General features: G+C 44.2%; 1 long non-coding RNA gene across 1 annotated transcript in view; it reads right to left on the bottom strand.

The window, feature by feature from the left end:
- The window catches only part of LOC138772102 (uncharacterized), a 290,564-nt gene extending 266,867 nt beyond the window's left edge, over window positions 1-23,697 (bottom strand). Inside the window, exons 1-2 of the long non-coding RNA XR_011359710.1 lie at window positions 23,434-23,697; window positions 18,783-18,860 (exon numbers count right to left, since the gene is read on the bottom strand). This is a non-coding gene — a long non-coding RNA (uncharacterized lncRNA). The remainder of the gene's footprint in view (window positions 1-18,782; window positions 18,861-23,433) is intronic.
- Window positions 23,698-27,848: the final 4,151 nt, after the last annotated feature.

The raw sequence follows: 27,848 nt of genomic DNA, 5'->3' as shown, positions 1-27,848 counted from the left end.
ATAGAATCATCATTGGAAATGTGAATCTTCACAGAGCCGCCACGGATTAGGAGTCAGAATTGTTGTCGGCCACCTTTAGATTCTGCGCCACTCAGTCCAAGCCTTCCTATGTATGTATTATCATTTTACAGCTAGAAGTCCATTAGCATTTATCTCCTTCACACCAGAGAAAGTGATCTCCTCGGTATCTTTACACGTCTTCACACCCTTCAGAACTAAATCTATAAAAATAGAGACTATTACTGATTTGATAGCCTTGAACATCCTGCTAACTGCAACTGGAGATTACGGCGAGGAGGTATTACGTAGATAACGCTGGATACGCAGCTGGCAGAAGATTAAATTTAACCTAGAAACAATGTGACTCCTTTGGGTGACCCTCCCCTTCTGTCTGCACATGGCACTGGCCTACGAGGATACAATATAGTGTCATTGCCGTACATGTGCTAAGTGTTCTCTCACTCACAATCATTTACACAACAGTTTCTAGGGCATTTCTCTTAAAAACCATTGAGCTCCTTCAGGTTTTGTTTCACTGTTTGGTCAGTGTAGCTGGACACCTTCGATAGAATTTGGCCAAACCTTACACAGTACATACATATTATGATCAGGCTTGCATTAGGAGATGGGAATCGGTAATGAGTGGACACCTCTAAAGCTAAGGAGGCATTCACACGTTCCACGTATGGTCCATAAATATGGACGTTGTGCTACAAAACAGGAGTACACAGCTCCCGGCATCATCATTCATAATGATACCAGGAGCTCCAAAACTGTTTAAATCTTTGCGCTACTGTACTGACACGTACTGTGGTTGGGTAGTTTCACACATAACAGAATCACAGTGGATTTCATGCTGCACGTTCTCAGCAAAATCTGCTGCAGTTCCCCTCCCCTAGGATTACATACCCGCAGCGGGATTTTCATCCCGCTGTAAGTATGTAAGCGGCAGCCCCCTTAACCCCCTGTGGCCTGGGGCATAGGTTACCGGTCTGTTCTTCGACTTGTTCTGTGGCCCCCTCCGTCTGGACGTCCCACTCAGCCAATCAGTGTGTTGTCCAGAAGCCACAGAACAAATTGAAGAGCGGACCAAGAAAGGTATGCACCGGACCACTGGGGGTTAAGGAGGCTGCCGCTTACATTCCGCTACGAGTATGTAATCCTATTTAAACTAAGAGGAGGGGAATCGCCAACTTGCAGCGTGAAATCCGCTGCAAGTCCATTACATGTGAACCCAACCTTAAAGCGACTCTGTACCCACAATCTGCCCTCCCCCCAAACCCCTTGTACCTTCAGATAGCTGCTTTTAATCCAAGATCTGTCCTGGGGTCCGTTCAGCAGGTGATGTAGTTATTGTCCTAAAAAACTACTTTTAAAACTTGCAGCCCTGTGTCAAATTGGTGTGGCCTGGAGTGTCTGTTCCCTAGGATTGCACCGCCTCTCTGTCCCTCCTCCCCGCACATACATAAACACACTGCCAAGACTTCATGTGTTCTGTATGAGGAAAACAGGGTAGCCACTGCCAGTCTCTTCTGGTTGGCTCTTATCTCCTTAATAACAATAGAATAGGGCAGGTAAAAATCAGCATGCCATGGTACAAAGATGGTTGACACTAGAGATGAACATGCTTGAGTCCAATATTTCGACATCTGATTACCGGTGGCTGAAGAAGTTGGATGCAGCCCTAGGGGGGGGCCTGGAAAACATGGATATAACCTATGGCCCTAGACTGTATCTATGTTTTCCAGGACTCCCCAGGGCTGCATCCAAATCCGAACACACTTGAGCATGTTCATCTCTACTGGACATGCCAAAATCATTGGGTTTGGCCAAGACATATCCTATGTATACTGGGGACTTTAATCTCCAAGCTATTATTGTACTCTGCATCTATATAAAAAGCTACAACCTTACAAAACCCTACTAGACTCCCCAGCTAGAAGGACATGAGGGGGTTAAACTCTCCCGTGCCTATACTGTTCTCTAACCAGCAGAAATTGAAAGCGCACTTTAGCAAAATGCAGCGGTTTAAGGCTTCTCTTTCTCTCTGCTGCAGCAATACAAGAGAAATTTGGGATTTTGATGACACCGCCGCGCGCTATTACACTTGTTACAGGTTACTGAGCACGGCTCCATCGCTTTATATTCCATTCCAAAGTCATTTTAACCCAACAAAGCAAAGCAGCTGGTGCCTGCACGATAATAGGTGAGGACTGGGGGCTGCTGAGATGTCTGCTAAGTACATTCACCACTATACAGGGCAATGGTGAAGGGCAGCTGAACATCAGGCTGAACCAATGGTATACCAGCACAGACATCAGCTGCTATCTTATGGGGAGGATTGGAAGTCAGACTCTCCTTAACCCATTCCCGTCTGCAAAAACGCATGGTTGCTTTGCTTGAATTTATGTGAACGGCATGGGCGGATTTACCCTGAATTGTACTATAGAGGTTGGATAAATCTACACTTATTCCTTCCTTATATAAGCTTGGCCTATACACCTACGCATAATAAATAAACAAAAATTAATAATAAAAACAATAAGCAACAATAACAACTATTATTTATTATTATTATTAATAATTATATAATTACTACATCCAAGATGTCCTGGAAAGAACAGTATTGGTAACTAAAAGCAAAGTAGAATAAACTATATCATTAAAGAGTTTGTCCAGAGAAAATTAATTTGTCCTCTATTCACACCTCACCATCTCCGTATCCGGCCTCCGGCTTCTTTGTTTTGAATAGAGATGTGGGTACGGCACATGACCCGCAGCTCTATTCATTCCTATGGAGCTGCCAGATAGAGTGGAGCCGATGACACGTCTGCCTGTGGTTATCAGGACAGACGAGCAAATCTCAAGCGTGTTCAGGTCTGTCTAAATCCATTTTTTTGGGATTTGATGACCAGTGGCTGAAGAAGTTGGAGGCCGCCATAAGTATCCATGTTTTCTAAACCCCCTAGAGCTGCATCTAACTTCTTCAGCCACCGGTAATCAAATGCTGCACGATAGGGTTCGGACTGATCACATCTCTAGAGATCACTGATATTTTTTTCCCAAAAATCCATTATCTCTGAAGGTTCCTTATAAAAAAAAAAAAACAAAAAAAAAAACACATTCATCTTACATGGAAAAAACTGGAGAAAGAACCCTGTATGATATGTTTTTAATAACATAAGGGTATGTCCACACCAGCCAAAAACACACACGTGAGGGAGGTCTTATTAACACCTCCCATGCGTCCTAGTCTTAGTGCAGTTTGCCTTTAGTCCTATTAAGGGACATCACTGTCAATTCTATTTCTCTATTATTTAATGGGGTCACAGATGAGGATTGTGAAGCCTGACCTTCACAGGTCGTATGATCACTGAGCCGAGAGCCGCTCTGGAGGGGAAGCAGGGGAAGGCTTGGACCATAGAAGCATAGACAATTGTCTGCAGTAAAATCCCCGCCCCCCCCCCCCCACACACACACACACACACCCTGCTCCATCTAATACGTCCTATTAGTATTTCCTTTCTTATTATCTTAGGATAGATATATGTATACACCACGCAGGTTTACCTTCAGTTATTGTAGATTTACCAACCACCTCTGCTGGAAGTTTGTTCCAAGCATCTACTACTCTTTCAGTAAAGTAATATTTTCTAACGTTGCTTAAGATCTTTCCCCCAATCACCTCTCACTGTGTCCTCTCGTTATTGTGTTCAGTTTTTTTATTTTTTAAATTAAAAACACTTCCCTCCTGAACCTTATTTAGTTCTGTAACACACACATATACATATATATATATATACATATATATATATATATATATATATATATTAGTTTCCATCATGCCCCCCCTTTCCCTTCCTCCTCCTGTTACATATGTAAAGGTTTCCATCATGTCCTCCCTTTCCCTTCTTCCCCCTGTAACATATATAAAAGGTTTCCATCATGTCCCCCTTTCCCTTCTTCCCCCAGTAACATATATAAAGGTTTCCATCATGTCCTTCCTTTCCCTTCTTCCCCCTGTAACATATATAAAGGTTTCCATCATGTCCCCCCTTTCCCTTCTTCCTCCTGTAACATATATAAAATAATAATAATAATAATAATAAAAGGTTTCCATCATGTCCCCCTTCTCCCATCTTTCCCTTTAACTTAGGCCGGGTTCACACTGCGTTTTTACAATCCATTTTTTTTATCCGTTTTTTGCAAAGAACGGATGAAAAAAACGGATGCATGTGTGTGCATCCGTTTTGATCCGTTTTTCCATTGTAAAAAAAACGGATCAAAACAGATCCGTATTTTTTGGCAGACACAAAAACGTAGCTGACACTGTTTTTGTGTCCGTTAAAAAAAAACGGATCCGTTTTGATCCTTTTTTTTTTACAATGGAAGTCAATGGAAAAACGGATGCACACTAATGCATCCGTTTTTTTTCATCAGTTTTTCATCCGTTTTTTTGCAAAAAACTGATGAAAAATAACAGATTGCAAAAACGCAGTGTGAACCTAGCCTTACTGTATATAAAGGTTTAAATCATGTCCTCTATTCCCCTTCTTTCCTCCAGACTATACAGATTTCAAATAAGTCTTTCCTCATATGTTTCATGCCTCACATCCTCCACCATTTTTGTCTTTGGGCCCGTTCTAAGTTATCAATATCTTTCTGTAGATGAGGTCTCCAGAACTTGAACACAGTATTCCAGATGTGATGTCACTAGAGCTCTATACAGCGGGATCACAATCTCCTCTTCCTGCTGGTTTTACCTCTAGCTATACAGCCCAGCACACCATTAATATATATATATATATATATATATATATATATATATATATATATATATATATATATCCCTCAGCATAACAATATATATATATATACACACACACATTATATTTGCAAACAAGGAAACTATTTGTCAAAAAGTAACTTTCTGATATGTATCCGTTATTACACAATAATGATAGAATAAGCCAGGTGCATCCTCCCAGGAATTTTCTATACAGCCAGAGATAGGCTCCAGCTGTGGCTATCTGGATGATGCATGGGACAATAGCTCATAGAAGGACACAAGAGTCTCTATTATACAGTTTCTCAATCCGAGTCTTATTTTGTAGCCTATATCACAAAAGATTCAAGGTCCATACAACTTTCAAGGGCTTCAAATAATGTGAATAGCAAGAAAGAAGAAATGACCGATCAATGGCAACGAGACTTCATGTACCAAGCTCCACAAGACCACGTGCGCCGCTGTAGATTCAATCTGCTTTGTATCTATGTAAGAACCAGTAAACAAAGTTTTGCATTTAAATTGAAAATGATTCTATATGTATCTCTGACCCACTGAAATAACATGTGTTACATGTTTAAAGGAACACTCCGGATACATCATGCTATGCTATGACACTAAAGTGAAAATTTCTGAATCATGCAGCTACCCCTCAAACTTAAAGCGGCTGTCTGGTCCCTTTAGGCTATCGACATTTGATCAGGGGGTCAGGGGAGGGGGGTAGACTCCGGGCAAGTGTTACAGTGTACGCATCACTACTCAGTACGTACAGGGGTGGCACATACACTATGTACAGAAACAGGGACTCCTATTCTTTATGCATGACTGTTTCCATGTACTCGGTTAAATGGGTACCCTTTAAATCAACAGTATATAGAGTTGAATATTACTTCTATTTAAAAATCTCCTGTCTTCCAGTACTTATCAGCTGCTGTATGTCCTGCAGGAAGTGGTGTATTCTCTCCAGTCTGACACAGCGCTCTCTGCTGCCACCTCTGTCCATGTCAGGAACTGTCCAGAGCAGCAGCAAATTCCCATATAAAGGCCTTTCCTGCTCTGGACAGTTCCTGACATGGACAGAGGTGGCAGCAGAGAGCACTGTGTCAGGCTGAAAAAAATACACCACTTCCTCCAGGACATACAGCAGCTGATAAGTACTGGATGTCTGGAGATTTTTAAATAGAAGTCATTTAATCTGTATAACTTTCTGACACCAGGTTAAAAATATTACCGGAGTACCCCTTTAAGTGTTTATATGTGTGTGCTCTAAGCACTGCCACCTAACAAATATACCCACTGGTCCAGGAACCAGCATGTAATCTAGCAAACATGTATGGAGCCCCAAGGGGCGAGTGGTGATTGTGTATGCATTGCTGCTTACATTCATTGGGCCAGGTGGCCTACGCCTAGTTTATACAAAGTATACAGTTTGCAGGAGCAGGGACTCTTATCTTTTGAAAGGAGCCCCTGCTCTTGTACAAGTCCAAAAATCAGCTGTTGAATATAAATTGAATTAAATGGCAAATGAATTTTGGGGAGATGAAGATTAAAGTATAAAGCCGTCTCTGACATATCAGACATTGCCCATACAGCTCTGGATGAGGAGGGGGTTAACAAGTCCAGTGAAACCTCTCCAAGACACATTTCTCTTGATTTATATTCCTTTCAGGGTTTTTTAAGATCTACGTTATCACATCATACTGTATAATAACAGCGCAGTAATTGTTTTGGCGGATCCTTCCCAGCACTTAATTATGCCGCTGTCACTGGCTGGCCTCTGTCTCACACAATAACCTTGCCGCCGCCGCCACCGCCGCAGAATAGCCGGGCGAAGCAATCAACAAAGAGATTGAGACTGACATGACAAGAAGTGGCAAATGGAAGGCCCGGAAAGATCTTTTTGGAAATGGCCTATGCTCTCCATCGTGGTGTCACTCCCACAGAGTGCAGACAAAATAATAGGGGGTTAGAAGAGGTGGGATCCAGAAAGACAATAGACGATGATTATAGAACCGGCTGCCCCCTCCAGTGAATTAATAGCAGCTATCGCTTCGCCAAGATGGATGAGGACAGCTGAATTATTAATGCTCAGACCCTGGGCTTACAATGTTTGATTATGTTAAAGTGGTCGGCTGGTGCATGTCTGCAAACACCATCATTTCATTTGGTTTATAGTTAATCCATCTACAATCAATCTACAATCACAGCCTCATTGCTGGCACTGGCCTTGGTCCTGAAGTTCATAGCATTGCTCGTGCGTTCGCCGGCAGAATTTCTGTGCACTGTTAGAATCGAAAGGTGGCTGATGGATGACTTTCCTTGGCTGACCAGGACTTAAAGAAGCACCATTTGTGTCCTGCGGTGCGGCTTCGTTCCGGCCCTGCTGCACCGTTTAAATCCCGCCCGCGTTAATATCACCGCTCCTCTCACCCCTCTGCTGTGTCCATGTGGATTGAAGGCCAGATGTCATGTTCTCCCACACAGAATGCATTGGAGAGTGTGACTTCCGGAACTAAGCTGCGCCGCGGGACACCAATCACTGGTGAGTATATGTTCCAGTGCACAGCAGGGGGGGGGACAAGTACAAACATGTTTCTGGAGTGCTTCTTCAAGTCCTGGTCAGCAAAGGAAAGCGGTCCATCAGCCACCTTTCAACTTTGACAGTGCACAAAAAAAAAATGGTGCCGCTGGATCACAATGAAGCTGCACTGCAGGACACCGATGACTGGTGAGTATATGCGCCAGCACACTGTGGGGGGAGAATAAAAAAAAAAAGAAATTCCAGAGTGCTTCTTTAAGGCCCTATTACACCAAGCGATTATCGTTCTTATTCGCCCGCTCCTCCCGCTCACTGTCAGTGTGTGTAATAGCATCAACAGCGAGTGGGGAACGAGGAGCAAGCGAGTGCTGACCTGAATGGTCGGCACTTGACTGCTCCTTAAAGTGTAATAGGCCCAACTTTAATAGAAAAATAAATTGCCATTAACCCTTAGGCGACCCTGCACGTACCCGTACGTCCAGGGCCGCCTACATGTGTTCAGAGCGGGGCCGCGGCTATTAGCGGGCACGGTCCGATTGCCGTGCCCGCTAATAAAGTAATCGGATGCAGCTGTCAAAGTTGACAGCTGCATCCGATTAGGGTCCATTTACACAGAAAGATTATCTGCCAAAGATTTGAAGCTAAAGCCAGAAACAGACTGTAAACAGCAGCCGGAAGCAATCAGTGTGCCTATCTCATCGATCTATGCTAAATATCTATGCAGCATAGATCTCAATGAGAGTTCAGTGTGCTTATACTAGAAGTCCCCCAGGGGGAATAACCCTAACCCCAGGGGGGAATAACCCTAACCCCAGGGGGGAATAACCCCAACCCCAGGGGGGAATAACCCCAACCCCAGGGGGGAATAACCCCAACCCCAGGGGGGAATAACCCCAACCCCAGGGGGGAATAACCCCAACCCCAGGGGGGAATAACCCCAACCCCAGGGGGGAATAACCCCAACCCCAGGGGGGAATAACCCCAACCCCAGGGGGGAATAACCCCAACCCCAGGGGGGAATAACCCTAACCCCAGGGGGGGAATAACCCCAACCCCAGGGGGAATAACCCTAACCCCAGGGGGGCTTCTAGTATAAGTGTAAAAGTAAAAAAAAAAAAAAAAAAGAAGTGTCATTATTAATAAAAATCCCCCTCCCCTAATAAAAGTCTGAATCACCCCCCTTTTCCCAGGTTATAAATAAAAATAAATAAACATGTTTGGTATCGCCGTGTGCGTAATCGCCCAAACTATTAATCACATTCCGGATCTCGCACAGTAAACGGCGTCAGCGTAAAAAAATCCCAAAGTGCAAAATTGTGCATTTTTGGTCGCATCAGATCCAGAAAAATTGTAATAAAAAGCGATCAAAAAGTCCCATATGCGCAATTAAGGTACCGATAGAAAGAACAAATCATGGCGCAAAAAATGACACCTCACACAGCCCCATAGACCAAAGGATAAAAGCGCTATAAGCCTGGGAATAGAGCGATTTTAGGGAACATATATTTGTTAACAATGGTGAATTTTTTACAGGCCATCAGATACAATAAAAGTTATACATGTTATATATCGTTGTAATCGTAACGAGGAACATATATAACAAGTCAGTTTTACCCCAGGGCAAACGGCGTAAAAACAAACCCCCCCAAATAAAAAAAATATGTTTTTTTTCCAATTTCACCACACATTGAATTTTTTTCTGGTTTCGCAGTGTACTTTATGCAAAATTTCAGCCTGCCATTGCAAAGTACAATTAGTGACGCAAAAAAAAAAAAAAAAAGGGTCATGTGGGTTTCTAGGTGAAAAAATGCAAGTGCTGTGGCCTTTTAAGCGCAAGGAGGGAAAAACGAAAAAACGCAAAAATTTAAATTGGCCCGGTCCTCTAAGGGTTAATGGTCATTTAATGCAACCGTAATTACGTTTGTGTATAATCGTAATTACATTTGTATCTATATACCGTGCCTGATGTTTACACTGAAAGACTTGAGAACAATTAACAATGATTGAGGTCGGCTCGAAAGAAGCGATCACCGACATACCAACAAATTTTCGTTTGTAGTTGATTGTTGCCGCGTTTACACCAGAAGATTATTGCTTAAATTCAAGGGATTTAACAATTTGCTACACGATAATTGGCCCATGTAAAAGGCCCCTTAGTGTCCTGTAAGACAAAGCGATTTTTAACGATTAACAATAAACGATCGCAAACAAAATGGTTTATCGTTAACCTGAAACTGCTCACCATATTACACAGAACGATAGTCGGCAGTTAAAATCGTTAATACAATCGATTACTCTGATCCCGGCAGATGGAGGAACAATGTGGAATTAGAGCGAACGATTAACAATGATTTTGGTGTCAGCACTAACTGAACGTTAAACGAGTTCTGGTTGGTCGTTTGATCATTGCCGGCATTTACAGCAAACTATTATCATTTAAATTCAAATGATATAACGATAATTTGCACGAGTGCCCTTAGTAATTAGCAGTACCGGCCTTCTTAGCTGTGGTAAATGGCGCTAAAGTATTTGTTAGAGATTTTAGTAAGTCATTTGCTGCTGGAATCCAAGATGGCAGCCAAAGCAGAACAATTTTAAGGCGTCTGTCCGGCTAGAATATTGTAGGCCCAATGGTAAACACAAAAATTTAAATGAGAAAATCACTGTAAAAACTGTAATACATACACACACTCACTTAAAGGGGTCGTTCACAAAAAAAAAAATTCTTTCAAATCAACTGGTGCCAGAAAGTGCCAGAGATTTGTACTTTACTTCTATTTAAAAATCTCCAGTCTTCCAGTACTTATCAGCTGCTGTATGTCCTGCAGGAAGTGGTGTATTCTTAACAGTCTGGCACAGTGCTCTCTGCTGCCACCTCTGTCCACTGTCCAGAGTAGTTACAAATCCCCATAGAAAACCTCTCCTGCTCTGGACAGTTCCTGACATGGACAGAGGTGGCAGCAGAGAACACTGTGTCAGACTGAAAAAAAAACTACACCCCTTCCTGCAGGACATACAGCAGCTGGTAAGTACTGGAAGGCTGACGATTATTTTTTAATAAAAGTAATTCACAAATCTATATAACTTTCTGACAACAGTTAATTTAAAGGGCTAATACAGAGCGATTTTTTTTAAATACGTTTTTGTTATAATAAAAAATTATATTCATTATAGCTGTTTATATTGCTTTAGGTCATTTCAGGCTAGGGAGATGTTGTTGATCAAAAAGTTCAAAAGCTATGCAGACTCTCCGGAAGCGCTCACATACATACATACATACATACATACATAGCTGCTCCTATGACTAAATCAGCTCAGAAATATAATGGTCCAGATTGCGGAGCTATGAAGAATATGTGAATATATATTGATAGAAGAGAAACTACTAAGGTCATGGAGAGGATGACTGTAGTAGCTGGGAAGCTGTAAAGAGCCATTAGACTGAGGAAACAGCACAGAGTGGATGTGGAGAGTAAGGATGGAGCGCTCGGGTGGAGGAATATTCAATATACAATGAATGAGAAGAGAGCAGAGAGGGAGAAGAGGTCCATCCAGCTCTACTGTAACACATTGGGACCATGTAGCTCCTCTTGTATTGTTTAAAGTGGAGCATTAATCAAACAGACGGTGTCCCAAGAGGGTCATTTCCGAACCCCCTCTTATTTGTGCTGGATTGTTAGCGGTTACACGCTTTTCTCAGCACCATTTATATGCAGATTTACCGGTCTGCTCCGACCAACTGTTGCCAGAAATCCAATTTTCTCAGCACCCAATTTAGACAATTTGCATATTAACGAAGCGGAGGTAAATTACAGAGAGGAGAATAGAACCAGGAGCGCGAGCATGCCAGGTGTAAATAATACCCGGGTACTAGAACGCTGGAGAAGCAGGTCGCTGCAGAACATAAAGTGATCTCACACGTCATTGTGACATTGTACTGAATTGTATTGACAATGTCAGGATTTAAACGGACCTCAACGGTGACATCATTGCCCATACCACATTATTTCCTTAGCGAAATCTATCACATATAAATTTTATTAAAAAAAACAAACTTGCATCCAGTACTTATCAGCTGCTGTATGTCCTGTAGGAAGTGATGTATTCTTTCCAGTCTGACACTGTGCTCTCTGCTGCCACCTCTGTCCATGTCAGGAACTGTCCAGAGCAGTAACAAATCCCAATAGAAAACTGGACAGTTCCTGACATGGACAGAGGTGGCAGCAGAGAGCACTGTGTATGCTGAGGATTTGAGATGGTGTTAATATATGGGAGGGCTCAGGGGGCACGGCTACTGCATGGAGGCGCAAAAGAAGATTATTTCTGTGTGGTGGCACTGGGGGTGTTATTTATGGGGCACCATTACTCTCTGGAGGCTCAGGTGAAATTATTATCATATGGGTCACTATTACTATAAGAGTGAGGGGGACATTGTTAATGGAATCACAGTAGGGCATTAGTAGTGAGTGGGGGGGGGGCGCACAGTTGGGGCTTTGTTTGTAAAGGACATTAAAACAGTAGGTTAAATTAAATGTAGAAGACGACGAAAAGAGAATGCCCTCAAGACGTCTTTAGATGTAGCTGTAATCACTTATGCCGGCTGCAGAGCTCCTATATAATCTCAGCATTTACCACTGTATGGGGGATATTGGTTATATTGGTCTATGCAGTAGATAAAGTATATGTGGTTACATGTTTTATGAGGACACATGCCTTGGGGCTCAGGCACCATAGAAATTCATACATTTTGGCAAGTGTGAATCTGGCCTTAAAGTGACACTTTATCCACCAACCCACTCCCCCAAACTACTGAGGAGTTTAAGTCCTCCCCAGTTGTTTCTTTTAAAATGCTTCCGGTGCTTCTGTTAAGGTAAAAAAAAATATATTTTTATAATCTGCAGCTGCCGAGTCAATGTGGCGTGGCCTAGAGTATCTGCGCCCTAACCATCTGAAGCGACACATGTGTAGTGTTTAGACGAGTGATGAACAGGAGAAATCCTGCCAGGAGCGTTCCTAACGATGAAGAGGGCGGGGAGGAAGTAAGGAGAGGCGTCACAAGCCTGGGGCACAGACACTCGAGGCAACGCCACATTGACTCGGCTGCTGCAGATTAAAAGATTATTTTTTTTACCTTAACCAAGGCACCGGGAGCCTTTTAAAAGACACGAGTGGGAAGGACTTACTCTTATCAACGGAACCAGCAGTTTGGGGGACGGGGGGGGGGGTTTACAGTGTTGCTTTAAGGTTACATGTCAATTTTTTATCCACTTTGGATTTTTATTTTTTTGACGGGTCTTATAACGGCCTGCTGCTGGGCCACCTGCTCACAAGAACATGGAAGTCAGCACACAAAGGGTTCATTTCCTTTACGTAGAACAAGTACTTAACATAAAGAACAGCTGTGAATATAATTTTTATTTAATTTTTTTTTTATTAGGCAATTGCCAAAAAATGTGCTAAGGATAATGAGCCTCAGTGCCTGGAGATTCACTTTAAGTAAAACTTTCAGTAATGGCTTGAATGTCAATGACCAGGAGCTTTCCTGAACACTTGGCTTCATGTCTCTATGGACAGGTTTTACACTTCTCCCGGCATGCTAAATCTCCTCTAACATGACATCAGTATCTTTTACTAATGCTCCCTCTAATGCCCAATCCTGCAGCATTACCGCTAATGTGTTTGTCTCGTTCTCCTGAGTACACTGACTGCACACATGAGCACTTTACATAAGGCTTGCTAGATTTCACTACAGTAACAGGCTTTTAGCTTTTTTTTTTTTCTTCCATCTTTCTTTTATAGACCGTTCTCACTGGAGATAATAAAACTTAAAGGGGCAGTTCACTAAAATGTTTTTCTTTCAAATCAACTGGTTCCAGCAAGTGCCACAGATTTGTATATAACTTCTATATAAAAAAAAAAAAAAAAAAAAAAAAAAAAAAAAAAAAAATCTCCAGTCTTCCAGTTCCAGTTCAGCTACTGAATGTCCTGTAGGAAGAGGTGTATTCTTTCCAGGCTGAAACAGTGCTCTCTCTGCTACCTCTGTCCATGTCAGGAACTGTCCAGAGCAGCAGCAAATCCCCACAGAAAACCTCTCCTGCTCTGGACAGTTCCTGACATGGACAGAGGTGGCAGCAGAGAGTGTTACAGACTGCAGGACATACAACCCTCCAGCTGTTGCAAAAGTACAACTACCCAGGCATGATTTTAATTGTATTTTTGCAACAGCTGGAGGGCTGAAGGTTCCCAATCCCTGCAGTAAAGCCTTCAGTATGTTTGGTTTCTTTGGGGCTTTGCTCCTCCCCCCCCCCCCACCCCAATTAAAAGAGAGATTGGGCAAATGGCAGTAATAACTAACCACAGCATGCCGAATACCACAATATGTGCGCCGCAAGGTCTGACTGATCTAAGAGATCTAAAATCTTATTTACTTCAATGTAATCTTCACAACAACAAAAATGGAAAATAACCGGTAATCCCGAGAATCTACAAAGTCTTCCAGTCTCTACACAGCGAGCAAATATAGGAAGATAAAATCTCACACAAGAAAAGAACCATCTGACCAAGGGGAAAATAAGCAGCAGACGAGAAAGGCGTAGAAAAGATGATGGCAAGGGAGGAAAAAGAGGGGGAGAAAAAGTGAAAGAGGAAAATAAAAGAGAGTGGGAAGAAGGAAGGAAGGGAAAGAAAGGAAGAAAGGGAAAGGAAGGGAAAGGAAGGAAGGGAAAGGAAGGAAGGGAAAGAAAGGGAAAGGAAGAAAGGAAGGGAAATGAAGAAAGGATGAAAGGAAGGGAAAGGAAGAAAGGAAGAAAGGAAGGGAAAGGAAAGGAAGGAAGGGAAATGAAGAAAGGGAAATGAAGAAAGGGAAAGGAAGGAAGGGAAAGGAAAAGGAAGAAAGGAAGGGAAAGGAAGAAAGGGAAATGAAGAAAGGGAAAGGAAGGAAGGGAAAGGAAAAGGAAGAAAGGAAGGGAAAGGAAGAAAGGGAAATGAAGAAAGGGAAAGGAAGGAAGGGAAGGGAAAGGAAAAGGAAGAAAGGAAGGGAAAGGAAGAAAGGGAAATGAAGAAAGGGAAAGGAAGGAAGGGAAAGGAAAAGGAAGAAAGGAAGGGAAAGGAAGAAAGGAAGGGAAAGGAAGGAAGGGAAAGGAAAAGGAAGGAATGGAAAGGAAAAGGAAGAAAGGAAGGGAAAGGAAGAAAGGAAGGGAAAGGAAGGAAGAGAAATGAAGGGAGGGAAAGGAAGGAAAAGGAAGGTAGGAAGAAAGGAAGGAAGGGAAAGGAGGGAAGGAAGAGAAAGGGAACGGAAGGAAGAGGAAGGAAGAGAAGGGAAAGGAAGGAAGAGAAGGAAAAGCAAGGAAGGAAGGAAGGAAAGGGAAGGAAGGGAAAGGGAAGGAAGGAATTAAGAGAAAGGAAGGAAGGAAGGAAAGAAAAGGAAGGAAGGGAAAGGAAGGAATTAAGAGAAAGGAAGGAAGAGAAAGGTAGAGAAAGGAAGGAAGGAAGGAAGGAAGGAAGAGAAAGGAAGGGAAGGGAAAGGATACCTTGTTGTTGCCCCCTCCTGTTATATGTATTGTAACAAGTTCTAATAATAAAAAAATATACTAAAGACAAATAAAAGAGAAGGAAAAGATGAAAAACAAAATTAAAAAGAGGGTAAAGGAACTAAAGACACAGAAAGGGAAAAAGTGAGTAAGAAAAGTGTAGAAAAATAAATAAAAATAGAAGAAAAATCAGAAAGAGCCCCAAAAGGTGAGGCTATGTACACTCATCCAAATAAAAACAAACCCTGCTGGAAACATCAGCCGATTTTTTGTAGTTTTTTTTTTCCATCGCCCATTGTTATGAAATACAGCCTTTATTTTTACATTTTGTGAACATAGCCTAAAAATGTTTATTCATATTTAATTTTTTTCCTCTTTGCAACAGCACATTCTATTCTACCAGACATTTTTTTACACAAAAAAATGGCCCCTCAAAATCATGTTTTTTACAGAATCAAAATTACCTCAAAATTTCACGCAATGGGAATCCCTACCAGTTTTGTCATTAAATTTATCATAATTCAGTATTTAAAAAAATAAAAAACAACGCCCATTTTATATCTTAAAACATCATGGATGGGAAACCTTCGGCTTTTTAGTTGCTGCAAAACTACAATTCCCATCCTGCCTGCGCAGCTAAAGATACGGCGGCTTGGGTTGCCCACGTATGACAGGACTTGTAGGTTCTCCATCTCGGTTCTCGATCTTTCTTCGTACAACCTGCAGGGAGACCAACAGTTTGGTATACCTTCTTATTAGGCATCCCAATGGGCGACTCTCTCTATGGTATATTCCCATCTGTCTCTTTAGGGTTCCCACCTTAGCTCACATACTGTGTATGATACATTACTATGTGTTTTATCTAGTCAGTAACTTCTTGTTTATTGGAGCACAGAGGGAATATTTGTCAGTTCCCTCCATATTTACCTGTAGCTATAAAACCTCTGGCATCTTCCTGACAGACGACCAGCCTGATGCATGGGCTCCTCTTACTAAATCTCCTGTTGTAATACAGAGAATCAAATTCAAGAAGCGTCTCTACCGGTTCTATGCGAAACACAAGGTCTACAGCGGAGGACCAGATGTCTCCAGGGACTCCCGAGAACTCCGGCACACGGCCTGTCTATGCTCGGAGGTAGGATCCATCTCTGATCTCCATCACTCAGAGCATGAATATTTCATCCTTCCTCCACCTACGTGACAATGTGCTCGGCGGCACAACCACGGCAGAAATATCACAGCTCTTACTCCACCTATCTCCTTCATGTTTAATCCAAGAGCTTCACATATTACTAAAAGGATCTCATGTCATATTCAGGGTTTCCGCTTCAGAAATAAGAAGTTATAATATTGAAGTTTTTATATTTTTGCCCATTAAGATACCTGATTGGTTCATGTGGTTATATCAGAGGAGGCATCGATCAAGGAGAAGTACCAGAAGTATATATAGACATGGAGAGAAAGGAGCTGCTGCACCCTACACCTATGGCTGACACTAATGCCTCTTGGCTACATTTAAAAACCAATGCCAGGATGTTGGTATATAATTAGATCAAACCATTTTGCCCCATGTACCACGTGCCAGTCCCCTGGTTCACATGAGTCCCTACACTAACTCACCATTGTGTCAGTCAGCAGCTGCCAACCCCGTAAAGCGAGCACAAACAAGGAAGGGAGGCCATAGAACGGCCCTGCAACCCCAATGTCACAGGACCAAACCCAAAGTGCCCCCCCAAACCTAGCAGACACCACCGGCGGAGAAAGCTGCCACCAAGCAACACAAGTGTGAACATGGTCTTACTACTCACCATTGCTCCTGCAGGTAGAATGGGAAAGACAGGAGGTACTAGTCATGTGTGCACAGTGTATATATATCCATACACATATACATATACACACACACACCTCAGCACTGTATTCGAGATGTGAAAGAGCGAATATACGAAACTTCCAGGTTCCCCATAACTAAACATCCTGCACTGTGGTCACAGGACCAGTTTTGAGCTATTGTAACTATCAGGGGTGTACCCTGATTGTAAAAATGGAGGATAAAAAAAACCCCTAAAACATAAAAACACGCGCAGTGCTGGGCGGGATGGTTGGGCTTGGTAGTGGCCTCTTGGGCCAGAAGAGTCATTGACAGGATCGGGAGCCAATGGCTGCCAGCTCTGTCAAACACAGCACCGAATTTAATTGTATACGCTCCACATTTGGAGCACATACAGTTAAAGGGCGAGTGCCAGCACCTAACAGCACTTGCCTAGATGCTGGGCTGCCAAGCAAAGCATGCGAAATTCCAGACAGATTCTGGATGACCCCATAGAACCCTATGGGGTATCGGTTCCGGAATTCCAGACAATTATAGCAGATGGGTACGGACTCCCTTTCCTGAAGGGTATCTCTGTCCCATAGAACCCCATGGGTCAGGAAACCCAGATGGAAAACATGGATAGGATATATCAATGTTTTCCAGGACTCTCTTGGGCTGGACCCAACTTCTTCAGCCACCGATAAACAAATGCTGCACGCTCGGGTTTAGATGGACCCAAGCATGATGAAGTTGCCCTCTTCTCTAGTTCTGTAGCCACCCTGGACCAAGCAGCGATTTTATTGGCCCTGGGCTCCTTTCTGGACAGACATTCTCTCCAGCTATATCCTCGCTTTGGGGCAGGGATGGGGATCCTGCCACCCTCCAGCTGTTGCAAAACTACAACTCCCATCATGCCTGGACAGCCGTTGGCTGTCCAGGCATGATGGGAATTGTAGTTTTCCAACAGCTGGGGGGCTGCAGGTTCCCCATCCCTACATCCCATATATATAAATCCATGTACTGATATACTTGCAGTATATGCCAGTAGCCGTGTCCCCTCCGCTCCTGAAGGACATGGGAGCCGCACTAATAGTGCACGTTAAAAGGTGAGGTGTGACAATGATCAGTTCAGAAGTTTCCTCCCGCTAAGTGCACTTTTAGGAAAAGACAGGAAGGACAAAGCTGATGTCTCCGAGGACCGTGTCCACAGCGCAGGCAAGTATAGGACACATAAAGGGCACGCCGCTTCTACATCTTCAGCTTTATTACAGGAGAAAACACAGCGCGCCATCATGTCACTACATATCGACTGTATACTGTATCGATTTGCAGTGTGTGTGCCGAAAGTCTTATTTAGTTGCATCAGAAATAGTGGGGTTATAGTTCACCAGTGCATCATGTTGACCGTTCATTGGCAGACAGTACTTTGATCCATATTCTCTGAACACATGTAGAGAGGGTAATAATCCTCCTCCAGACTCATCTGGCATCTCCAGTGGAAGAGTCTGGAGTAGAGTTGAGCAAACTTCGGGCACTCAAATTCACCTGAACAATATGATTAGGCTGGGTTCACACTACGTTTCCGCAATCGTTTTTTTGTTTGTTTGTTTGTTTTCTTGCAAAAAAACGGATGAAAAGCACATTGAAAAAAACTGATCCATGTGTGTGCATCCATTTTGATCCATTTTTCATTGAAATCCATTATTAAAAAAAAAACAGGTCAAAACGGATCCGTTTTTTTTTTGTTGTTGTTTTTTTTTACGCACACAAAAACGAAGTCTACCTCATTTTTGTGTCTGTGAAAAAAAAACTGATTTTTTTTTTATAATGGATTCAATGGAAAAACGGATGCACACACATGCATCCGTTTTTGAAAAAAACGGATTGCAAGAACGTAGTGTGAACCCAGCCTTACCGGTGGCTGAAGAAGTTGGATACAACCCTAGGGAGTCCTGGAAACATGGATACAACCGATATAAATGTTTCCCAGGACTCCCTAGGGCTGCATCCATCTTCTTCAGCCGCCGGTAATCAAATGCCAAACGATCGGACTCCAGCTGCGCTCATCATGCAAATAATCACCCAAAACTGAGGAAAAGGGAAGAAAATCCAGCTCACCTCTCTCCGCAGCTTTGTGCAGGGACACCTCACCGCAAGGACCGGATACTTGTTGCAGACAGCAAAAGGAACCTGGAGCTTTAAGAGATAAAAGTGGAATTTCCACATTAAAGGGGTTATCCAGCGCTACAAAAACATGGCCACTTTTCCCCCTACTGTTGTCTCAAGTTCAGGTGCGGTTTGCAATTAAGCTCCATTTACTTCAATGGAACTAAGTTTCAAAACCCCAGCCAATCTGGAGACAACAGTAGGGGGAAAGTGGCCATGTTTTTGTAGCGCTGGATAACCCCTTTAAGGATATGTTAACACAGGATTTCTATGCTGCACAGTTTGTGCTCCCTAGTTAAAGGGGTTATCCAGGCCTAGGCTAACATGGTCGCTTTCTTCAAGAAACAGCATTACTCCTGTCCTCAGTTTGAGTGGGTTTTTAAGTTCGGTTCCATTGACATGAATAACCTGACAACCTGAGGGCAATAGAAATAAGCAGTGTTTTTTTTTTTTTCTAATCCTGTATAACCCCTAGGAAAAAAAAGTTTTCAGATGAATTGGTCTCAGAAAGTTGTATGGGTTTGTAAATTATTTCTATTTAAAAATTTCCAGTCTTCCAATACTTATCAGCTGCTGTGTGTCCTGCAGGAAGTGGTGTATTATTTCCAGTCTGACAAAGTGCTCTCTGCTGCCACCTCTGTCCATGTCAGGAACTGTCCAGAGCAGGAGAGGTTTTCTATGGGGATTTGCTGCTGCTCTGGACAGTTCCTGACAGACAGAGGTGGCAGCAGAGAGCACTGTGTCTGACTGGAGAGAATACACCACTTCCTGCAGGACATACAGCAGCTGATAAGTAAGAAGACTGAACATTGTTCATTAGAAATAACTTAAAAATCTGTATAACTTTCTGACACCAGTTGGTTTGATTATTTTTCTCTGTAGTACTTTTTTAACTGGGAAAATCTGCAGAAGTGATGAGTAAGGGTGAGTACACTGTTCAGTGATATGACCGGTGTATTACCGGCCATGTCTGCAAATATAGAATGAAGCAATAAACATTTTATCAATCTCTTCATACGAGGACGGATCATTGAGTAGCAAGTACTGGGAGTTACGCCATTTATGTCAAAGTATTCTTATAGTAGCGGAACACGGGGGCGTTTCTGTATCCGTATAATTTTTCAAAATTACCATTTTTCTTATTTTAAATTTTTTGCGGTCACCATACAGGTTTAATTATGTAAAACATTTATTGCCAGCATCATTACGCACGCAGCCATACTAAATATTTACTTAATATTTTTGTGTGTGTTTTTTTTTTACACTTTATTTCATCTTCCCACCATGGGGACTTTACTGTACATTGCAGTGCTGATCTACACTGCAATACAATATGCCTGTAATAGGAAAAGCTGATCAGAGTCAGCCTAATGCTGCGTTTACACAGAACGATTATCGTGCGAATTTGCACGATAACAATCGAATTCGAACGATAACCATATGTGTAAACGCAACGAACGATCAAACGACGAGCGAGAAATCGTTCATTTTGATCTTTCAACATGTTCTCAAATCGTCGTTCGTAAAAAATTCGCAGATCGTTCCGTGTGAACAGTCGTTCACCTATTTTACCTACGTGCGAGGTAGGCTTAAGCGATCGCAAAAAAAAAAAAAAAAAAAACGCAAAAACGAATTTTCTGTACAATATACCGTTCCATCGAAACGCTGATCATTATTAAATAAAGTCGGTACTTCGAAATTGTATGATCGGGCGAATTATCGCTCCGTGTAAACCTAGCATTAGGCTGAGCCTGATCAGCTTCTGTAGCTGTACATGGGGGACGAAGGGAGGACGCACTGATCGCAGCACCTATAGGGTTAACTCCTGAGATCCGTGCTCGGCCTGGATCTGGGCAGTTGCGGCGCGTGCCCGGCTATTACTGACAGCCAGGCCCCCCTGCGGATGACACAGGTGCAGCTTCTGCGCCCGTGTCATCCCTGTGACCATTTGCGGGAGGGGGTTAAAAAAAAAAAGCTAAATACAGCTGTAATTTTGCAAAAGCAGTTAGTAAATAATGAGCACGTTCATTGAATGGATAGTCGTTATTTTATACGGACGCAATTTGACCTTAAAATTACAGGTGTATTTTACAGTTGGGGAACATAGCCTCAGATTATTTCTCACTCGTTCAGTGATTTTCTGGGTCGGTGGATGAAATCCGCTACCTCTGTAATCCGGGAAAAAACATCCGTTTCGCATTCTTGTCAGTGTTTTTCAAGGATCTGCTTAAGGGTGCAATCACACACGGGATCCGCAGCGGATTTCACGCAGTGGATCCAGTGTCAGTTCATCCCTATGAGAATACATACTCGCATCCCACTGCCAGTATGTAGGTTAACCCCCGCCGGCCAGATACAGTACATCACCTGCTCCCGCTCCGGCTTGCTTTGGGGGATCCCGGTGTCTGCTCATCCCGCTAAGCCAATTAGTGCGCTGCCCCGCCGCAGCCACTGATTGGCTGAGCCGGAGCGGGAGCAGGTGATGTATGCTCCGGCTGGCAGGGAGTTAACTTACATACTCGCAGATCAGTGCAATTTGTGAAAAAAACTGATCTCATAGACTTCTATGGGCAATCTCGTCCGAGTTATGACATGTCCTATTTTTACACGGACCATGTGAATGCAGCCTTAGGGTCCTATTCCATGGGCCACTGGGGGCCCGATCAATAATGTAAACGAGCGCCGATCTGCTAGATCGGCGCTTGTTTACTGGGCCTATTCCAAGGCCCGATAATCATTTAGCGAGGGCTGCAGGGACATCATTACCGATGTCCTTGCAGCCCTAAACACCATACATTACCTACACATGTTGCAGGGCTTCTCCTGAGCTCCTTCTGCCTCCCGGTCCGGCGCACAGCAGCAGCTTCAGTGCGGCCTGTCTGAGCTGACAGACAATCATTGGCAGAGGTGGTCCTGGCCAGTGATTGGCTGAGCGGTCTGTCAGCTCAGACAGGCCGCACCGAAGCTGTTGCTGCGCTCCGGACTGGGAGGAAGAAGGAGCAAAGGAGAAGACCTGCAACATGTTTAGGTAATATATGGTGCTTGTGAAATCGTTGGTCGCCAGCCGCGCATCGATATTCCACACAGCGAATATCGATTCACAGCGATAATATTCCACGGTCGGTGCCTGATTATTTTAGGTGTGAAATTAAATAAACGATCGGCCGATGACACGATCATCGGCTGATCGTTGTCTCTATTCCACGGAGCGATAATTGGCTGAATTGGGACGGTTATCGCTCCGTGGAGTAGGACCCTTAGGCCCAGTTCACACTGAGCATGGCGGAATTTTACTCAGTGTGAACTGGGCCGTAGTCCAAATAATGACATTAGTGAAAAGCATACAGGGAGAGGATTAATCATTGTCTAGCCATTGCTATCTTTGCTGTGTGCTTTTATTTTGCAGGTTTGTTTGTTTTTTTAAATGTATTTATTAATGGTGAGTGAACTTGAGGGACCTGAACAATCTGCATTTGAATCCTGCTGCCTGGAGAAGGGAGGTGTAGTTGGGGGCTGCATCCACCCTCTCCAGGCAGCAGAATTCAAACACAGATCATTCACATTTGTGCAAACCCAAATTTTTGTTAGGGTGCCTTCACACCTACCGACTCGCAGCGTTAATAACGCTGCAAGTCGGCTAGGTCCTGGCAGATCACTGTCAGTACATACACGCAGAGGTCTAAACGACCGCTGAGTGTATGTAAATCTGCCGGCCGCTTAACCCCTTCTGATGCCGGCCACCTCCCACTCCGCTCTGTATACATTACCTGTCTTCGCACCACGGGGTCCCAGCGTACTGCTCTCGCGCCCAGCCAATCAGTGTTTTGCCCTGCCGCAGCCACTGATTGGCCGGGCGGGAGAGCAGGACGCCGGGACCCCATGCAGCGCGGATAGGTAATGTATACAGAGCGGAGCGGGAGGCGGCCGGCATCAGAAGGGGTTAAGCGGCCGGCAGATTTACATACACGCAGCGGTCGTTCAGACCTCTGCGTGTATGTACTGACAGTGATCTGCCAGGACCTAGCCGACTCGCAGCATTATTACGTTGCGAGTCGGTAGGTGTGAAGGCACCCTTAAAGTGACTGTACCACAAGGCCCAGGCTGAAGCACTGGAGGCGGCCGACCCACCCTTAGTGGGAGGAAACCCCCGCCCCTCTATGATAGGGTTCCATTGATTCTAATGGAGTCACGTCATGGAGGGGCTGGAGTTTCTTCCCACTAAGGGTGGGTTGCCCGCCTCCAGTGCTTCAGCCTGGGCCTTGTGGTACTGTCACTAAGTTCACTCATCTCATGTATCAATTATCCTATCCACCCCCCACCCCCCAAAAAAAGTGAATTCTGCACAATTTTTTCCAACAGAAAACTCAAATGCGCACAAGATAATGCATAACTTTTTTTTTTTTTTTGCAAACAATGAATAAGGCTCATAAGGCTAAAAAAAAACCCTGCATGCACACTACTTGTGTCATGCATATAAAATACAAGAAGACACAAAGATTATGAGTGAAAACAATGCTGTAAAGCAACAATAGCGTTCCCACCTGGACCGTCATACTGAGGAATATTACTATGCTGAAACATTCATAGGGTAAGTAGAACTCACCATATGCTGAGAGGTTATTATACATGGAGGATACATCTATATCCCAGCTGTAAGACTCCCATCTATAAGTGTCAGCACTGGGCTGTGAGTGAAGACTTCATTGCTAATCACCCCCAATATGCAGCAGCTGCGTGACTGCCATGCAGGAGGGAACCGGCTTTTCCAACAAGCAACCACCAAGACTGCAACATTACAATGCAGCTGTGTGTGTCCAGAATGCAGTGACTCCACCACCATACCAAACCCTGACACATTTGTATTGTACGCCCATTATGGGGGAGATTTATCAAACATGGTGTAAAGTGAAACTGGCCCAGTTGCCCCTAGCAACCAATCAGATTCCACCTTTCATTCCTCACAGACTCTTTGGAAAATGAAAGGTGGAATCTGATTGGTTGCTAGGGGCGACTGAGCCAGTTTCACTTTACACCATGTTCAATAAATCTCCCCTATAGTTTTCTGTGAAAATACGCCCCTCAGCTCACACTGTGAATGGCGCTACTTCTTCATTGCATGGGGCTGATTGGCATCCAAGACTGGAATTAAAAATGGCCGACATCTAAAACCAGATTATACATTACCAGTAATGTTGAGGGAGTCCAGTTTTCCAGTACTTCTCATCTGCTGTATGTCCTGCAGGAAGAAGTGTATTCTTTCCGGTCTGACACGGTGCTCTCTGCTGCCACCTCTGTCCATGTCCAATAACAAATCCCCATAGAAAACCTCTCCTGCATTGGACACAAATCTACAAATCTGTATACCAGCCAATTAAAAAATAAAAGTTTCCCTTATAAATAATATAGGTTGGGAAATGCTGCTCTAGGGTATAGGGTATAGAGCCATAGCTTTCAAGTGCGTTTGCATTGTAAATTAGAATCTCACAGGAGGGATTCTACATTCTGTCTGCCGGGTGCGTTCACACGTACAGGATCCGCAGCAGATTTGAAGTTGCAGATTCAAAGTAAATCTGCAGCTTCCAATCTGGGCCATCAAATCTGCTGCAGATCCTATATGTGTGAATGCACCCTAAGGGTGCGTTCACACCTACCGCATCTGCAGCTTATTTTTCAGCGGAAATCTGCGGGTCTGGTAGTGCAGATTTCAACCTGCGAGAAATCCGCGTATGTGTGCGTTTTGCGGTTTTTCTGCAGCAAGTTTATCGCAACTGAAATGTCCATTTAGAATGAGAGACATTTTAAACGGACATTTCAGTTGCGATAAACTTGCTGCGGAAAAACCGCAAAACGCACACATACGCGGATTTCTCGCAGGTTGAAATCTGCACTACCAGACCTGTGGATTTCCGCGGAAAAATAAGCTGCGGATGCGGTAGGTGTGAACGCACCCTAAGGGTGCGTTCACACCTACAGGATCTGCAGCAGATCTGCAGCAGATTTGATGCTGTGTTCAGTTATTTAAATGAAATCTGCTGCAGAAAATCAGCTGCAGATCCTGTAGGTGTGAACGCACCATAAGGGTACAAACCCACACACCGTATATGCAGCAGATACGTAGCAAATACGCAGCAGATCTGCAGCAGATTTGATGCTGTGTTCAGTTATTTAGATCCAATCTGCTGCGTATTTGCTGCGTATCGCAGCAGTAAATACGCTGCGTATACGGTGTGTGTGTTTGTACCCTAAGGGTGCCTTCACACCTACCGGATCCACAGCGGATCTCACTTCTGCGGATTCGAAGCGAGAACCGCTGCGAATCCGGTATCAATTCACCCCTATGATAGCACATATTCGCAGCGGGATTGACATCCCGCTGTGAATATGTGCTTTACCTCCCTGGTGCCCGCAGCCCCGCCGCCGCATTCCCCCATCCCGGCCACATCCCCCCATCAGCTCACCCCCAGCCCGCCGCCGCCCGCATCCCGCCGCCGAGAGCATATAGTACTTGCTCGGCGGCGCGGCTGCAGTGAGGCTGCCGGCTCCGGTCCCGCTCAGCTGATCTGAGCGGGACCGGAGCCGGCAGCCTCACTGCAGCCGCGACGCCGAGCAAGTACTATATGCTCTCGGCGGCGGGATGCGGGCGGCGGCGGGCTGGGGGTGGGCTGATGGGGGGATGTGGCCGGGATGGGGGGATGCGGCGGCGGGGCTGCGGGCACCAGGGAGTTAAAGCACATATTCACAGCGGGATGTTAATCCCGCTGCGAATATGTGCTATCATAGAGGTGAATTGATACCGGATCCGCAGCGGTTTTCGCTTCGAATCCGCAGAAGTGAGATCCGCTGTGGATCCGGTAGGTGTAAAGGCCCCCTAAGGGTATGTGTACACTATGGAATTTCCGTGGAGACTTCAAGGGGATTCTTCCGGGCAGCTTCCGCTTGACGTTCCACCCATTCCATAGACTCAATGATATTTGCCGGTGAATTCTGCCATCTGCCCAAAGAATTGACATGTCACTGCTAAACCTGCTGGCAAATATCAAATGAGTCTATGGAACGGGCAGAACTTCAAGCGAAGGCTGCCTAGCGAAATCTACTTGAAGTTTCTCCAGAAATTCCATAGTGTGCACATACTTAGGGTATATTCACACTGAGGAATACGCAAGGAATTTCAAGCTGAATCCGGACTTAATTTTATAAAAACCGTGACCTTTTCTACCACTAAATCTGTGTCTAGTGTGCTTATTGGGTGGTTAGAAGGGGTATACGCCTATCACCTCCCCTCAGTCATGTAAAGGAGTGGGTTTCTGCAGCATTCTTATCCCCATGGATCTGATCACTTCCTAGTTTCCTAGCATGGTTGGCCCACCTCACTGGCAGGCACATGGGGAATTAGTAAGCGTCCTTTTCCATGGCCCCATATAGGGCCGTGCATGATCACAAGCAAACACTGATCAATAAGATTGTCACTTATTTGCGATGCCTTCAGAGGGCACGATTAATCATGAGGTCGGGCAGCACAAATGATCACTGCATTGTTATTGCAGCCATTTAAGTATATTGTAATAGGCGGCACATCTCATGTTTATGTAATGTCCTACACAGGTGGTTCCCTAAGTTCTTATACCACTCAGGTATAAGTAACTCTCTCAAGTGTCACACCAGGTGCTGTGAGCTGCAATCTTCACTGCAGCCACTAGGTGTCTCACTCCTCCTGTGCAAAGCTGCAGTATATGTGGAAAGGTTAAGCCCTAATTGTGTGTTTTTGCCTTACTGTGTCTACTTTCTGTACACCTCACTCTCTCTCATCTACTCTTCCTGTCACACGACCCTATAAAAGGGAGGGGCTTCCTGTTCAGAGAGGGGTTCAGCAGTTAGATGCAGTTCTAGCGAGAGACTGGCAGCAGTTATGCGCTGCTAGACCTTAGAAGTGGGGAAACTGGACACTTAGACAACCCTTGTCTATGCTGTGGATCTTCAAGTCAGGACAGTCACTGCCAAATGAAAGGAAGAGGGACTGATCCCCAATAAGGCAAAAGTGCACTAAGCTGAAGTACCTTACTGACAGTACGCTCGACTATGTGGGGAAACCTTCACTAGTTTGCTCCACCCAGAGACCTGGGACTCGTACTACCAGTCTCGGAGACTATGTAGGCAGAAGGCGGTCAGATATCTGAAGCATATCTGTACACTATCCTTGCAAATAATTTTTTATTTCTACTAATTTCTACTACAAGAGTCTGGCTGAAGAGTTTTGCGATATTTTTGCACTAGCACCTGTGAGCAGTATTGTCTACACCTTGTTTTGCACTGAAGCTGTTTCAAGTAAATTCAAACCTCCCACCAGTTCTACCAAGGTCTGGTGCCCAAGGTCTGGGGGAGAGTACTTAACACTCCTGGCCACCATGACAAGTTGCCTCCAAAACACCAGAGCCCACCAGCTGGTGCAACACCTGCGCTCCAGGCCCGGGCATTTATATAGAGATGTGTGGCCGATAGAAATTTTCAAGTCGCACAAAAAAATATGATCAGCCAAGGACCAGGTGTCTTCCTGCTGATCGCTGACAACTTTACAGCTTCTGATTAGCCACTGAAGAAGCTTTTCTAGCCACCGTCCTGGCCAATTATCGGCCCATGTAAAAGGGGATTTAGCCTATATCTCTAAGAAACACATACCGATATAATGGGTATGAAGTAGAAGGCATTGCCATTGACCACCAGAGTAGAAGGCATTGCCATTGACCACCAGAGTAGGAGGCATTGCTATGGACCACCAGAGTAGGAGGAATTACTATGGACCACCAGAGTAGGAAGCATTGCCGTAGACCACCAGAGTAGGAAGCATTGCTGTATACCACCAGAGTAGGAGGCATTGCCGTAGACCACCGTAGTAGGAAGTATTGACGTAGACCAATGGAGTAGATATAAAAATAAAACCTGGAGTAATATGTTTGCAACCACAGTATAGTCAGGAATTATTTTTTAAAAGAGAATTCATGACCCTCGACCACCATCTTACAT

Source organism: Dendropsophus ebraccatus, chromosome 14, assembly GCF_027789765.1.
Source record: "Dendropsophus ebraccatus isolate aDenEbr1 chromosome 14, aDenEbr1.pat, whole genome shotgun sequence".
NCBI lineage: Eukaryota > Metazoa > Chordata > Amphibia > Anura > Hylidae > Dendropsophus > Dendropsophus ebraccatus.
This window is presented reverse-complemented; position numbering and strand designations above follow the sequence as displayed.